This window comes from Leptosomus discolor, unplaced genomic scaffold, assembly GCF_034619465.1.
Source record: "Leptosomus discolor isolate bLepDis1 unplaced genomic scaffold, bLepDis1.hap2 HAP2_SCAFFOLD_114, whole genome shotgun sequence".
Classification (NCBI taxonomy): domain Eukaryota; kingdom Metazoa; phylum Chordata; class Aves; order Leptosomiformes; family Leptosomidae; genus Leptosomus; species Leptosomus discolor.
This window is the reverse complement of record NW_028237753.1, coordinates 210,764-225,221: the sequence shown is the minus strand read 5'-3', so window position 1 is coordinate 225,221 and position 14,458 is coordinate 210,764. Positions and strand designations below refer to the sequence as shown.

Sequence of the window (14,458 nt, the reverse complement as noted above, 5' to 3'; positions counted from 1 at the left end):
TGACCGACTCCGGGCGGAGCGGCTGCCACCTCCCCCCAAACCGCGCTCGGCCCCTCACAGACACCCCGCTCTCTGCCCGCAAACCGCCCGCGCCAGCGCGCCCCGCGGAGGCGTGCGGAGAGCGGAGCGCTCATGGCAGCCTCTCCCGCCGGCCCTTCCCGCAGACGCGGGGCTCGGGGGGTCCCGCTGCCGCCCCCGCCTCCCGCCCCTGCTCCCGGCCGCTCCCGGGGCCGGTCCGCCCGCGGCAGAGCGGGACGTACCGGACGCCGGGCGAGTCCCCGCCGGCTGCGGCTCCGCTGGGAGCGCGGGGGCGGGCGGGGCAGGGCGGGAGGGAGGAGACCGGCAGGGCGGGGGTTGGGCTGTGGGGGCTGGAAACGCCCCCGACCAGACCGAGGCGCCGCAGGAGCGTTCCACAGCCACGACCCCCTGTCACTGCTGCGGCCGTTCGGCACCCGAGGCCCGTGCTCAGCCTCCGGCCCGGCAAGTCTCCCCCCGGGGGAGCGGGGACGGTCCCGCAGCTCCACCGCGGCGGGCGGCAGAAACCAGCGCCCCGCGCTCGGCACGGAGCCGCCGTCCTGCCCGGCACCGGAGCGCCCCGGGGCAGCACAGACAGCTACCGCGGCCCTCGCTCCGCACCCTGGAACGCAACAGCTCCGCTATTTCAGTCAGAACTGCTGACAGTGAGGGAGAGTTCAAATCCGTGACAGACAGAGGTGCCTCTCTCAAATCGTCCTTCGCCGGCACAGCCCGGATCACGCACGGGCAGACCAGGCGCCAGCAGGGGCTCCCCGGGGGCCCGCTCTGTCCCGGGAACCGCGCTGCGCCCCCCTCTCGCTCAGACGGACACGACCAGCGGCAGCACAGCGGGGGCCGGGGCGTCTCTGCGCGTTCGCCGCGGGGAAAGGAGGTTCGTCAGCGCCTGGGCTCTGCCCCAGCCGATGCTGAACCAGACCCGACGGGACCTCCTGGGCTGCAGCATCTCCCCCCGCAGCGAGGAGCAGGCGAGGCGCAGCGGCTCCCGGCCGGGCTCTCACGCAGAGGGTCGCGGCGAGCGGCTGCAGCCTCCCCTCGCCCCGCGGGGAGGAACTTGCCCAACTTTCGCAGTGTCGCAGCCCGGGGCTTCTTCCAAAGCGCCCCCACCCTCCTTCTGCCCTCGCAGTCATAACCCCTTCGTTATCCTTGCCTGCACTTTGAACAGCAAAACCCACAGCCCGCGCCTCTTCCACACCTAAGCCCCGCTCCCGCTCGGCCGACGGCTCCTCCTGCCCCGCGGGCACCAGCCCGCACCCCGGGCAGCGGAGTCCGGCACCGCCCGCCCGCCGGGAGCCCCGCGACGCCGCCGGGGCCGGGGCCGCCGCTCCCCAGCAGCCCCCAGCGAGCAGCCGGTGGCTCCGCCACTCTCCGCCCCCCAGCCCGGCCGCCAGCCCAGGCCCGGGCCGGCCCCGCTCTCCCCAGCGGCGCCCCCCGCCGCGGCAGCGCCGCCCCGCCCCCGCCGGCCCTCCTCCAGAGCCATCAGCACCGCTGGCACCGCACGTGACGTCAGCTGTAAATTCCAGACCCGACTGCCGAGCTGCAGGCATTCCAGTCACAGCCTTGTCAGCCTCATAAGCCTTCACGGGCTGTTTCACCGCCGTCCTCGGCTCCAAGATCCCTCCCAGCACTCCCGCCAGCACACCCTTTCTTCTTGAAGGCTGCCACAAAGGGAACCAAGGAAAAAATCACGTTCAAAAGCCCAACCTAAAGAGTGAGCAGTAAAAGCAAACCCCAGAACTGTTAAGATAATCGCTGTTCAGAGGACAAATTAGTTTGCAAGGTGCCTCAGGCACCAACGATTTGGCTCTTCCCACAACTACCAGGAGCAACCCCGAATGCAGGCAAAGCTCTCAAGGGCAGGGTAAACAGCTTCTTGTTCTTTGTTCTCCTCAGCCCCACTCACCCACTGGTTAGATACCCTTGTTAACAGAAACGGGACTTCAAGAGTTAACTGTTCATTCTCCTAATGGTAAATGCTAAAGGAATATTGTCATTTAAAAATCTTGCAAATATTCTTTACTTGGAGTTTGTGGTTTACGTTAAATAGCTGTATGCTGGTGACTGCCTAATTATTTGAAAGAGCTCCAGGCCATATTTATTACTTCCTTACCAAGCAGCCAGCAGACACCTCATATAAAATGAGAACAACAGAAAGAGGTCAGGGAGTTTCATCTCCCAAACCAGGACTCTTTTTCTGGGAAGACATTCTGCTCTACAGGCAGAGGAAGAACGAAGTGTTACACACAGATAATTACTGTTTGATCCCCAAACTGCACAAGTAAAACACAGTTGAATTATTGATGAAATGAGCCTTCAGGGTACATGAAAGCATAAAGTGTAAATACTTCCTGAACTGCCAGAAGTTCAGCCGTCTGACAAATACCAAGAAACATGGGGAAATGGGAGACTGAACCTCCCCCCCTTCTGTCTGCTCGTAATGCAGCAAAAGAGAAACTACAAGATCAAGTTGATCTTCAGCTGCTCGGCCAACAGGAAGGGAAAGTGCCTGTCAGAGAGCCCTGACATCATCACCTTGACAAAAGCTCCTCCACTGGGTGACACTGGGGTATCATCTCTAATCTGGTACAGTCAGTCAAGAAGGGCTCTGAGAGATGCACGGCCAGATTGGAATGCATCCTGTCTGATAGAGAGGAAAATGAAATATGAAGACAACTCATTCATTTACAGCCCGAGCAAGGAAACCCACCAACTCACATTAAATGCTGGTAACACTACCAAGGATACAGTCACAATTATAATCTCAGCCATAAACAAACATACTGTCATTCAAAATTTCTTAGCGACGTACAATTACAAATAACACGTTATAATGACCCATGAGATTTCCAATCAACAGAATCGCTGTTAAGCTCCATAAGAGAGGCCACACAGAGTAACTCATTGTATCTTTCCATTTTGCATAGTTAAGACCAGAATGAACTACAACTGTCAAAAGAGAACAACAATCATTTATTAACATACAGCCGAATAATACCAGTCCAGTGTTGAAAACAGGGAGTACATTTATGTGACATTCTAACTATTTCTGAAAAAAAAACGGCCTCACCACAAGAATGGGACAGCCCTACACACATGGACATACAGAGTTGATTTTTTTTTTTAATCAGAACAGAGTCTAATTCTATGTTTAATTAAAAATACATATTGATGTGCATAGGAATATGTGTGTGCATACACCACCCCCTTACCCCACCCCCCACCCCCCCCAGCATGGAATTCAAGTTTGTGAGAAAAGATGAACCACTTACTTCCCTAAGCTTTCAACCTGTCCCAGGCAGGCTGAAAACCAGTAGCTGTGCGCTATCCCACCGGAGGGCTCTAACGGCTGGAAGGCTCACACGAGAACAGCACTGCCGCAGGAGCGGGATTCTGGCTCCGGTACTGAGGGAGCACGTTGCAGGGCTTTCCCTTGAGCTCGCTGCTGGGTGCTGGGTGTCCCAGGAACACAATTCGTTGGCTTTGCAATACGCAGCACCAGGGACTCCACACGATACTGCACAACAGGTTGGATACAGTCACTGTAATTTCAGAAATGCAGAGTAAACACGGCTGTATCCAACTGTGCGAGTACACACTCACATTTCCTGAATTTAAAGCACAGACAACCAGTTTTCCAAAATAAACAGCCAGACTCTCACTTTTAAGGTACATTTTCTATCACATACAGTGGAACTTTCCCATGTGTTTCCTCATCATTTAGCCCTAATAACTGAAAATGAAGCACTTCTAATTTTTACCTATGGAAAAATAAACACCCAACAGGCTGCAACAACATGTGCGGATGGCCATGCTGCAGTCAGGGAACAAGCATTTACTAAACTGTATTTTTGTTGGACTTGCAGAACACTGAAGAAAACACAGTATAACATGCAGCTGGTGAGCATTTTCCCGGTCATCATTGCAGGAATGAGGCACCGCATTATTATTTCAACATCTGGGAAAACAGAGAAATGACACAGGAGCTGTGTCAGCTGGTAATTGTGCCTCCAAGCTTTTAACCGTGAGGAGTAACTAGAATGTGCTTTGCAGCAAGAGAACTAAGGGAAGAATCCAAGTTAGCCCATTTCAAAAGTCTGCTGCTTTGCTCTGGGTATCGTGCTTTCTGCCTGAGGATGCCACAAGTAGTATAGGAAGCATAAACCCCCCAAAAGTTTAAGAACTGTCACCTTGTTCGAGACATCACAAAATGTTGCATCACAAAACGTAGCAACATGATTAAAAACCAGCCCTATTTATTTATTACTCAATGCTTTAGTAAGGCTTTAAAAGCACTGATAGCCAGGTATTCATTGTGTCCATTCACAATAAAAAACAAAATAGCTGAAAATTACACACATGGGTGGCAAAGGACTGAAAATCCCAAAATATCAAAGAACAGCCCCATGTAATCCTGATTCTGTTCTTTGTAAGCAACTCAATCACGGCTCCAAAGCCCTCTGCCTGACGCACTACACATTCAAGTATTGTACTGAATGGCTTCGGTCTAATTTCTTTAACTCTGACGTTATCAATGAACTCAGAGAACCAGCAGCTTTAACCAGACCCTGCTACCTCACAAACAGGTTGGGGTTTGAAAGTGTAGCTCTGCAGCACCATGAGCTGCTGCTGCTGCCTTGCACTAAGCTGTGTCCAGTGCTGAGCTCAGGTGTGGGATGAGGTGCTCAGGGACTGGATCTGGCAAGAGCGAGGGGTTTGGGTTGGTTTTGTTTTCTTTTTTCTAGTGTTCAGCAAGTTCTTCAGTCATCTGACTAATAATCCCTAGGTCTATGACCATCTCCCTCTTAGATTTGTTTAGTCTACTATGGAACAGTCATGATAGCTTAATAAAAGAAAAATCCACCTTTAAAAAAGGTCTTGTAAAACTTCATATGAGATACAAAAATATGGAAAACAAAATATCTGAAATCTGTTCTTAGTGCTATTCCGTTTCACATCTTTTCCAGCTAAGGAGAAAAGGAGTATCTACATAAATGGCAGTGATGATTCTTCTGAGAGAAAAAAAATTGTTTGAGGTGACTGGGAATTGCTGCAACTGCTATTGTTGTGATCTGGAAAGTTTCAGTGGGAACAAAACCTGAGCGCACAGAAGGAAAGAGCAAAGAGCAGTCAGGACAGGACATGCAGCCTGTTTCTGTGCTCACCCCCACGCACGGCCATCTGAGAAAATGACAGGCAGGACAGGCTCTGCGGGCTGCAGCCGTGACCGCTCAAGCACCCCTACGTCGGCAGCACGCCAGCCCCCCCTCCCTGGCCCTAGCTCTGCGTTTCTCCTCCCTCGCTCCAACAGCGGCACTTTTCGGGGAACGTGGTGAACCGGGTCAGGGAGCTGAACTGGCAAATACCAACTGAACACCACCGGGGTTCTGCGGCCAGGGCCGCCCCCCGCCCAAAACACAGGGCCAGCACCAGCAAGACCAACAAGAACCTGCACTGGGGCACGAGGTGACCCAGGCAACTGCAGTCCAAGGGAAAAGATGGCAACGCTCTTGAGTTGGGTTGGAGTGTTAAGGACCGGCAGCTTCAGACACTCCCGTTTTGGGCTGGCTCAGGACAATGATGGTTGGCTCAGGACAGCAGTTTCCAAGTTGTCTTTTTGTCCACAGAAGTTGGCAAAATAATCAGTCCTGGTCAGCTCAGCTACAGTCTGTTAAGACAGAAAGCAGAAGGAGGGTAGGAAAGAAGGAGGAGGGCAGGAAAGAAGACAACAGCAGCGCAGACCACATGAGTGAGAGTAGTTGTCTCTCGTTTCAGGTGTGGTTCAGGGCTCATGAGAAGCCATGAAAACAGTCTAGTTGGTCCAGTCCCTCGGAGTCTGGGCAAGGAAAGCCCTTGGTATTGCTGGAAACTGCTGGGGTCTCAAAGGAAGAGCAGTGTAAGTATCACTCTGTCCTGCTCCCGCTCCCTCTGATGCTGGTATCGAAATAACAGAACCACACACGACTTGCATGACACATGTCCTTAATAAAGCCAGAGCCCTTCTTGTCTTACCATCAGATCTCACCCAGAGGTCTGCTTCACAGCACGTGTCACTCAGAACACACTCGATGCAGCTTTGCCTGCCCTGGAAGAAAACCATCCCATCTTTCTAAGGCGTTCTCGATTTACTGGTTATTGTTTTAAAAAGCATTCATTCTCAGACTCAGTCAGTAGAAGAGACTCACTGGCGTGATTACCTCTGGGGCACTCATTGTTAAAAATAAACAGCTATTTTTGATTGAGAATGATTGTATAAAGACTGTTTTGCTTTTGTGAAGTGTGAGGAAAACCAGATCTTACCTGGGAGCCCCTTGTTCATACGTGTAAGAACTGAATGCCAAAAAGTCTCGCCATCTCACGCGTTCCCTCAATCCAATCCAGTTTGTCTGACAACTGCAGATCCCCACGGACCCAGCCAACAGAATGATCAACCATTTTCCATGTGTGAAAGGCAACGCCTCGTTATAAACCATCAGGACAGTGTTGCTCTTTCTACTAATAACAACGAGTTTTTATGACAGCTTGTTACAAACCAGCAAACAAAATTCCCCCCAGGACATTCTCACACGGCTCTTTCAAAAACATGGCACACACAAATAAACACTTGTGTATTCTAAAGATAGACACAGACTGTGCTACAGCAAACTGCTGTTAAGGCCTATCTCAATGACACACTTTGTACTGTTTTCCCCACTCCCCCAAAGGACTACTGAAACAGAAACTCCAGTTGCTCTTCCCCTGTTTACAGGGTTTTTTAACTGAGTGGACTTTGGTGGAACAAACCCCTTCAATATTAACAATCCAAACAACTGTTAATATAACACCTTCTGTATTAACAACACCTATCTCAGCTGCACATAGATTTATAATTTCAGCACTAAACCAAGTTTCCACCTAGTTGCAAAGTATTTAACTTGAACAGAAATCATCTGTATGTCATGAATGACGCTCAGATCAGCACTCAGCTTTATGAGCTGTTCACACCACACAACACCAAATCACTCCAGCGAAGAGTGAAGCCCAGTGTGATTCGTGTCGTATAAAGGCTGTTTTTAAGCCGCTGTAGTTACTGCCTTAACATCTCGCACACTGTTTTGTTCTCCTTTGGAGCCTAGCTTTGTTGGCATGCACCGTGAAGTAAAACAGAAACCTGGCAGTTCATTAAAAGTCTTTCTGAGGAATAGTACATACAAAATAAAAACCTTCCAGAACTTCAACATGGTCCATCTATTCAGATACGTTGGAACTGGGACTGAGCATTTGCTTTGGTTTTGTGTGTGTGCTTTAAACAGAAAAACACACCGAGATGAAATATTGAGGGTACAAGTACACAACAGAGCACAGCACAACAGCAGAGTAAATAAGCTCATGTTGCTGCATACAGACTGTTCCAGTACCTGAGCTAAACTGATTATTTCTCCCTACGCTCACTTTAGCTTATACCAATTCCCATGTTAAGGATCTGGCCTTAAAAAGAACAAACAAACTGGAGCAAGAGATCCACCCGTAGACATCTGCCTTATTATCAAACCAACCAGACAGCACTTTGAGAGTAAATAAAGGAAAACGGTGATGAAGAACATGAAAGCCCACGTTTTCAAAAGGGTAATTCATTAGATGCACCTAGAAAAACACAGAGGCTGCGTTAACCTGCGTGATGTCTTTCATCGTCAGAGAAATCCCTACTTTTTAAAAACTGTGACAACTCAATTTATTAACTTTATATTAAGATTCTTTGCTAAAAAAGGTAAACATACATACTTACAAGTCCTGAACTATTTACAAGTCAGGAAAGAACATCCCTCATCAGTTGAAAAGTATATGCTGAATTAAGTAAATCACAAAGGTCAGGTCTGAATTTGGTCAGAACAGGACTTCTAAGGACTGAACCATCTGAGTATTAAATGTAAGGTCTTAAACAGCAAAGCAATGAGTAAGTCTGACAGCTTAAAGGAAGTTCAAGTAGTTAATTTAGTAAAAGCACCACACTTGACAAGTTGTGAAATCGGGTAAGTTGTTCTCAAAACCCAGAAAGGAGTGAAAAGGAACATCATCACGTAACATGACTGAAAGGTAAGGGCTTCAGTATTTTACATCCCAGCGACACGCAACATCCAGTCTGTCCCAGTGGTAGAATGCTCTATTTGAAAAGGTGTACAAACAGAGAAGAGACAGTTATAGAAGTTCGAAGAAATGTTCAACAAAATCTACAATCATTAAAAAAACCCCAGCCAGTCAAATACATTAACCTTTTAAAACTTTACCTCATTTCTCATCGTTCTCCAAACATTTAAGATAATTCACCCAACAATATTGATTTCACTCATTGTATCTGACCCAAATTCATCCAGCTCAACTGCAAATTGGTTCTCTTCATCTAAAGACGTTAAAAGAGAACAGATTTAGGCAAGTTACAGGACAGTCAAGACCGGATCAAGCTATCCCTCTTCCAATCTGAGCTCTCTAGAAAAATAAGAATTCATAAAGACTGTCACCGATTGCACAAGATTGTGTATTTACCAGTCTTCCACACGATCTCCAAATAACACTCCCCCAGGTTTTCCTGCTCTTGCACACCCAAGATAACACTTCCTTCGTTTGCATTGAAATGGTGTCCATGGCAATATATTTTCCATAGCAAATATACTGGTTAAGCAATGCCCAATGTTACTTGAAAGCTACCTGCATGCACAGAGTGCACAACGTAAAAAAAAAAGTTATTTCTGCCCTGAAGGATTTCTAACTCAAGGCTTTACTTGTAAAGTGAGTTCTGGATAGCCCAGACGGAAAGCAAGCTCACACTTAGGGCATGACATTTTTGAGAGGAGCTCCTCAGTGTCAACATTTCCTTATCTTCCTCCTGCAGCTCAGGCAGAAAAGAATACTGACCTTACAAGAACACGAGTTCTTAGAAACATTTTAAGTGTTACACATTCCACTTCTGGGTGTGCATCTACCACCTGCCACAAGAACACCGGTCCTATGAATACCAGGGCTGTGGAGATCACACCTACGTCCTGCAGGCCCACTCCAATTTTATGTCCCAAGATGTTAAGGGCTACAACCCTGGTTCCCTTCACTAGAACTGAACCCACGTTGTGTGGGACTTCACAACTGCAGGGAAGGAAGCCCAGCTGTGAAACACACAGGGACATCGCCGTTAAGAACCGTGCAGCTCCCAGAGAAGTGACCTTTCTTCTTTGAGGAACTCTTCATCTGCACCCCAATTCCAGCATCTTGAACAACGGCTTCTGTCACAAAGGCGGGTACTATGGAGAGCTTTGCTGATGGAACTAAACGCATCAACTGCAGTGCAGACACAGCTGTCCTGCAAGGCACGAGCTGCGACTCAGCCTTTGAGAACCAAAGCAGAGACACATTAGTTACCTGTCCCAAACAGAAGAGATTGCTCAGCCGTACTTCTACAGCAGAGCAGTAAAACTTGGTGGTCATTGGAGGGCTAAGAAACTTTTGACTGCAACACTTACCATTTCTCTTACCAAAGAAAAGGCAAATCTTGAAGTGTGAGGGGTCACAACTTTTTCCGAACAGCCTTCAATACCTCTGAAGACTGTACCAGAGGCACTACTGTTGCAATCAGTGCATCATCTCCATTTGAGCCATCAGGGGAAGGTAATAACAAGGTTCATGCAGTCAGTTATTATTGCTGAAGAACAAATTGGAGACCTTTGTGCTGGAGGAAATTTGTGACCTTTGACGGCCAATTCGTATTTAAACTTCCATGTGTTCCTGTTTTCATATATTAAGCATTTAAAGATTCATCAATGTCCAGTTGACAGCAACTTTCAACTGAAGATGCGAGTTCGTTCTCATGGTTTTCTGTCCTTGGGAGATGTCTACAAGTCAGACCTTTTCTGAACAGGTCACAGGTATCAAAAGCACGAAAAAATTCTGAAGGCATCAAAAGAGTGCACAGATGTTCAAACCTCAAGGAAGGAGTGTGTGAACACAGCTCTTCTGAAACACCGTGTTCTCCTGGCCAGGTGCGGAGACGGGAGTTGGAGAATCCACAAAAGACTCAATATGAGTTATATCAGGAAACTCCTTTTATTGTACAGATGCACTTTCTTATATAGCATAATTTTCCAAAGTCATCATGACTTGCAGTTTTTCATAAACTCCAATTGTGCTATACATACATCAGTCATCTGCTTCTACCTATCACTTTACTATTAATACTAATGCGTTCCGCCTCATACGGATGTTAGCTTCTAATTCTTCTATTCCCTCAAGGTTGAAGCGTCCTTGAGGCCTACTATATTAGTTTAGACAAACTGTTCAACAGAGTTTTCCCTGTGCAAGCCCTCTAGCATTCCATGCCTGTTTTCAGAGAGCTACGCTCCCACAATTCCCCCTTTTTCGTTTTGCACAAATAAAACTCTGTGAACGAGACTCGATATGCCTTTCTGCAGCAAATTCCATACGAAGCCTAACCCTAGCAATAGCAATATAATTATAATAAGCCATCGTATGCTTTCTTTGATTAAGCCTAGTAACCAAGGGGAGACATTTCCAAAGATGTTTGCAGCCATAAGTCGAACAAATTCGTATCCTTCTGAATCTTTTGGCTGTGCTCCTTCAGCCACCGCAACTGCTGATGAATCAACTCTCCATGATCGCTCAGGTTGAAGCAACACATCCCTTGGACATCTTCACACCCATGACCTTGTGCTAGAAGCAAGAAATCAATAGCTGCACGGTTCTGCAAGACCGCACGTCTTAAGCTATTTTGATCTAATAGCACCTGTTCTAGGATTTGTGTAGTTATATTAGACTGCTTTTCTGACCAGCAAGCTAATTTCTCTATTTGCTTGAGTGCTTGTGCTGCAGCTACGCCGGGCGCGAAAAATGATGCAAGCACTCAAGCAGTGGCAGACCACAATTCCACATTATCATCACACATCTCCGTCAGGCCGGCTGCGGCCCGTCGCCTTCGCTTTTGGGACGGGAACGAGATATTCAAGATATTCAACCATTGCCTATGACTTGGAGCTAATGCGCGGTCGCCGCAAATCAAGAACATATTGGGCGGTAGCTCTTTTGTTGTCCCATTGTTCCCCCTTTTTTTTTTTTTTTTTGTGAAAAGCAGCAAAGTGCGGTTAACAAAATATCTTCTATATAATGATAACAATAACACTGCGTCTCACTCACACATTCAAATATTGATAACCAGTTTCTACACTATCACACAAGGAGCTCCTTTACACCATTGAGAAAAGACACAAGAAGACACCTGCAAACATGATTATTACAATACCAACCACAACACCAAGCAGACTAACCCCATTCACATAGTTAAATATCAGTGCAAGTGGTGAAAATACATGTTGACATCAATGCCAATCGGTGCACAGTGTGAACATTTAGCAAATTACAGAACCAGACCAGAAAGAATACCTTTTTCCGTAGATGGACCGTGTCTGCCCCTGCAGCGAGCCAGATGAGTCAGGGAGCCCCTCCGAGAAAAGGTCCCGGGGCGCGCCTAGGGAGTCCCGGTCCTCATTGGCTCCTGCAGCTGGACAGAGATTGTCGCCTCTGGGTTGTCAACTGAATCTGAGAAAACTCAATAACAACTATGTGTTATCAAGCAGGTATTCTCCATTCTCCATTGCACTTCAAGAAATCTGTCAAAGGCTTTTATATCTTTTATGCAGATCCCCCTTTTTTGTATTTTTTTTTTTTTAATTAGATTATCTTTACAAGGAACTTGAGAGCTCTTTCATAATGAATACTGCTTTCCAAATTACACAACTTTATAGGCAACTTGTAAATGAATCCTGAATTTCTTTACCTGCTTTAGATAAAATGTCTCATATTTTACAGCCAGCTAACATCATGGATAAAAATAGCATTATGAAGCTTTCTTTTTGACCAGACACATACAGATCATAAGACAGTTTAAAAAATAGTTTTAAACTAAGGACCTGCTTTGACCCTATTGCAATGACTGAAAAATTAAGCACTTTTTAAACCTGCCTGGCAAGCACAAACCTACAGTGCGATTAGAATTTGGTACGCCGTGTAACTGCGGAAGTTTGATTTACAGAGGGACTGAAATGAGTTTACCTTGGCTGATAAAGTGACCCATTGTCCTGCAATTGAAACATCTCTTTTGCTTGCCTCCCTCCTTTCTATCTATGAGGGGCTGAACCGCACTGTATACAGCAGCAGCAAGTAAGGACGCGGTACCATTGGTGCGTTCTATAACTTCAAGCATATCAGCTACTTGTGCATCTCTGGGTAGGGTACTTAAAGCTTTTTTTGTTGTATCATTAGCATTCTCAAAGGCAAACACTTTAAAAACCTTTTCCTTCATTCCCTCATCCAAATCTGGATGACTTCTAATAACCTGATCTAAACGATCAATAAAAGAAGGAAAACTTTCTTGTGGACTCTGCTGAATGCTGGCAAAGGAACATATCTTTCCTGGTTCCCTGACTGAAATCATTGCTTGGTAAGCTAACTGCTGTGACAATTGTAATACCTCTCCCATAAAACCTTGTTGTAAAGCCACGCTCGCAAAAGGACTTTGGCCTGTTAGCATTTGTGCTTGTACCCCATACAATGGATCCCCTTGCTGCCTTGGTCATGCAGCCTCCTAGTCACAGAGTTGTTACCAGGCCTTGGAGAACATAAGCTGTTGAGAAGGGGACAAAAGAATGTTAGCAATCTGTTGTGAATCAAGTGGTAACAAAACATCTGCTGTAAAAATAGATTGTAATAATTGTTGAGTATAACTAGATTGAAGCCCATATTGTGATACTGCTAAACGTGCTTTTTCAAGGATTTTCCAATCAAACGGTTCCCATTTTCTACCTCCTGCCTGATCTGTAATGATAGGAAAGGCAGAAGGAAGAAAATTTCCTTCAATTAGGGCATCACGAATTACTCCTTTCCATCTTCATCCTGCTTCTTGTTCACTTAATGGCGTATTTGACAATGAAGTAGTTGGCACAGGCATTTGCGACAAAGGCACTGGTAGTGATGACGGTACAGCAAAAGGATTATGAGTCGCAGCGTTTTCTGGATTCTTCTTGTTGCTGTCCGCTGCTGTATTGAGTGCCGATAGTTTGTTTATGAGTTGCTGCAGGACTTCATCAAGCAGTTCCTTTTTCTACTTTTGTTTCGACATGATCCCCGGAGAAAGAGAGTCTTCCTGTAGGCAGGCCGTTGTGACGGTGGGATAAGGGCGGGATTCTGGGCGGGTCGTTGTGATGTCGGGATAAGGGCGGGATTCTAGGCGGGTCACTGTGACGTCGCGATAAGGGCGGGATTCTGGGAGGGTCGTTGTGACGTCGTGATAAGGGTGGGATGTTGGGCGGGCTGCTGTGTCTTCAGGATAGGGGTGGGATTTGGGTGGGTCTGCTGGTTCACGTGCTTCCCCCTTTTCTTTGCCCAAGCCCCCTTGTAGTTTTTCCACATTCTCTTCCGAGTCCCTTCTTACTGCGATCGCGTCGCCGCCATTATGGCGCACCTCCTCCTCCGAGGGTGCAGTCCCCGCGGAGGCCCCACCAGCCCCCGAACTCGCGGTCTGTGTCTGATTAGCAGGGGTCAAGGGAGGTGGAACAGGAACAGAAATTCGCGTAGAAAAAATAGAAGTAGTAGTTGTTGGTGAAGAATCGCCAGAGGAGGGGGTAAAGGCAGCAAAGGCAGAAGCTGCAGCAGCTCTTTCAGCTTTCATACTACGTAACATCTCCATAAGCAATTTCCATAACGTGGCGTACTTGCCTGCTTCTTTTGCTCTCGCTCCCCCCCAGCTTATATCTTCCCATAACTCTTTACCTATGGCCTCCCACATAGCGAGTTCAAAAGCAACTCCCAAGGAAGGGATTAAACTTCTATTCCATGCCCATAATAACAGCACTTTAAGAGCCGAGGATTCAGTCCTCTCACTGAGAGTATGTGTTGGAGCAGATTTAGGACAGCCTCCTGGTGCTTGTCCAACCCCATCTGTCTCCCCAACCACTCACCTGATCAGGGTGAGATTCCGTAATCGTTTCATGACGAGGTGCGCACCTTCTTTTTCTCTCCTCCTTCCTGGTAACTATGTGAGTCACCGCTTAGCGACTGGGCAGATCGCTGTTACTCTTTTATTTTTCTTTCCTTTTCTTTTTTTTTTTTTAATTACTCCACCGGGGCAGCGGATCTCTTTCGGTTGGCCTTCCACCCTCTTCCTCTCCAAGTCTTGCAACTTTGTTCTGAGGAATCTGAGGGTCCCTGTTTGGGCACCACTTGCGGGAGCTGCGTGAGGACACTGACACGATCAATGTGATCTAACAAGTGAACCTTAATTTCCGTGTTTCCAGTGCAATTTATAACCCTCGACCACACCCAATAAATACTGATTGGCTTCATCGCAAATAACAGCCCATAGTCCAACCTGATTGGCCACATTGCGAGTCATGTT

At 47.3% G+C, this 14,458-nt stretch overlaps 1 pseudogene; it reads right to left on the bottom strand.

The window, feature by feature from the left end:
* Positions 1–10,355: 10,355 nt before the first annotated feature.
* On the bottom strand, positions 10,356–13,515 carry LOC147413072 (syncytin-A-like; annotated as a pseudogene).
* Between the last annotated feature and the right edge of the window lie 943 nt (positions 13,516–14,458).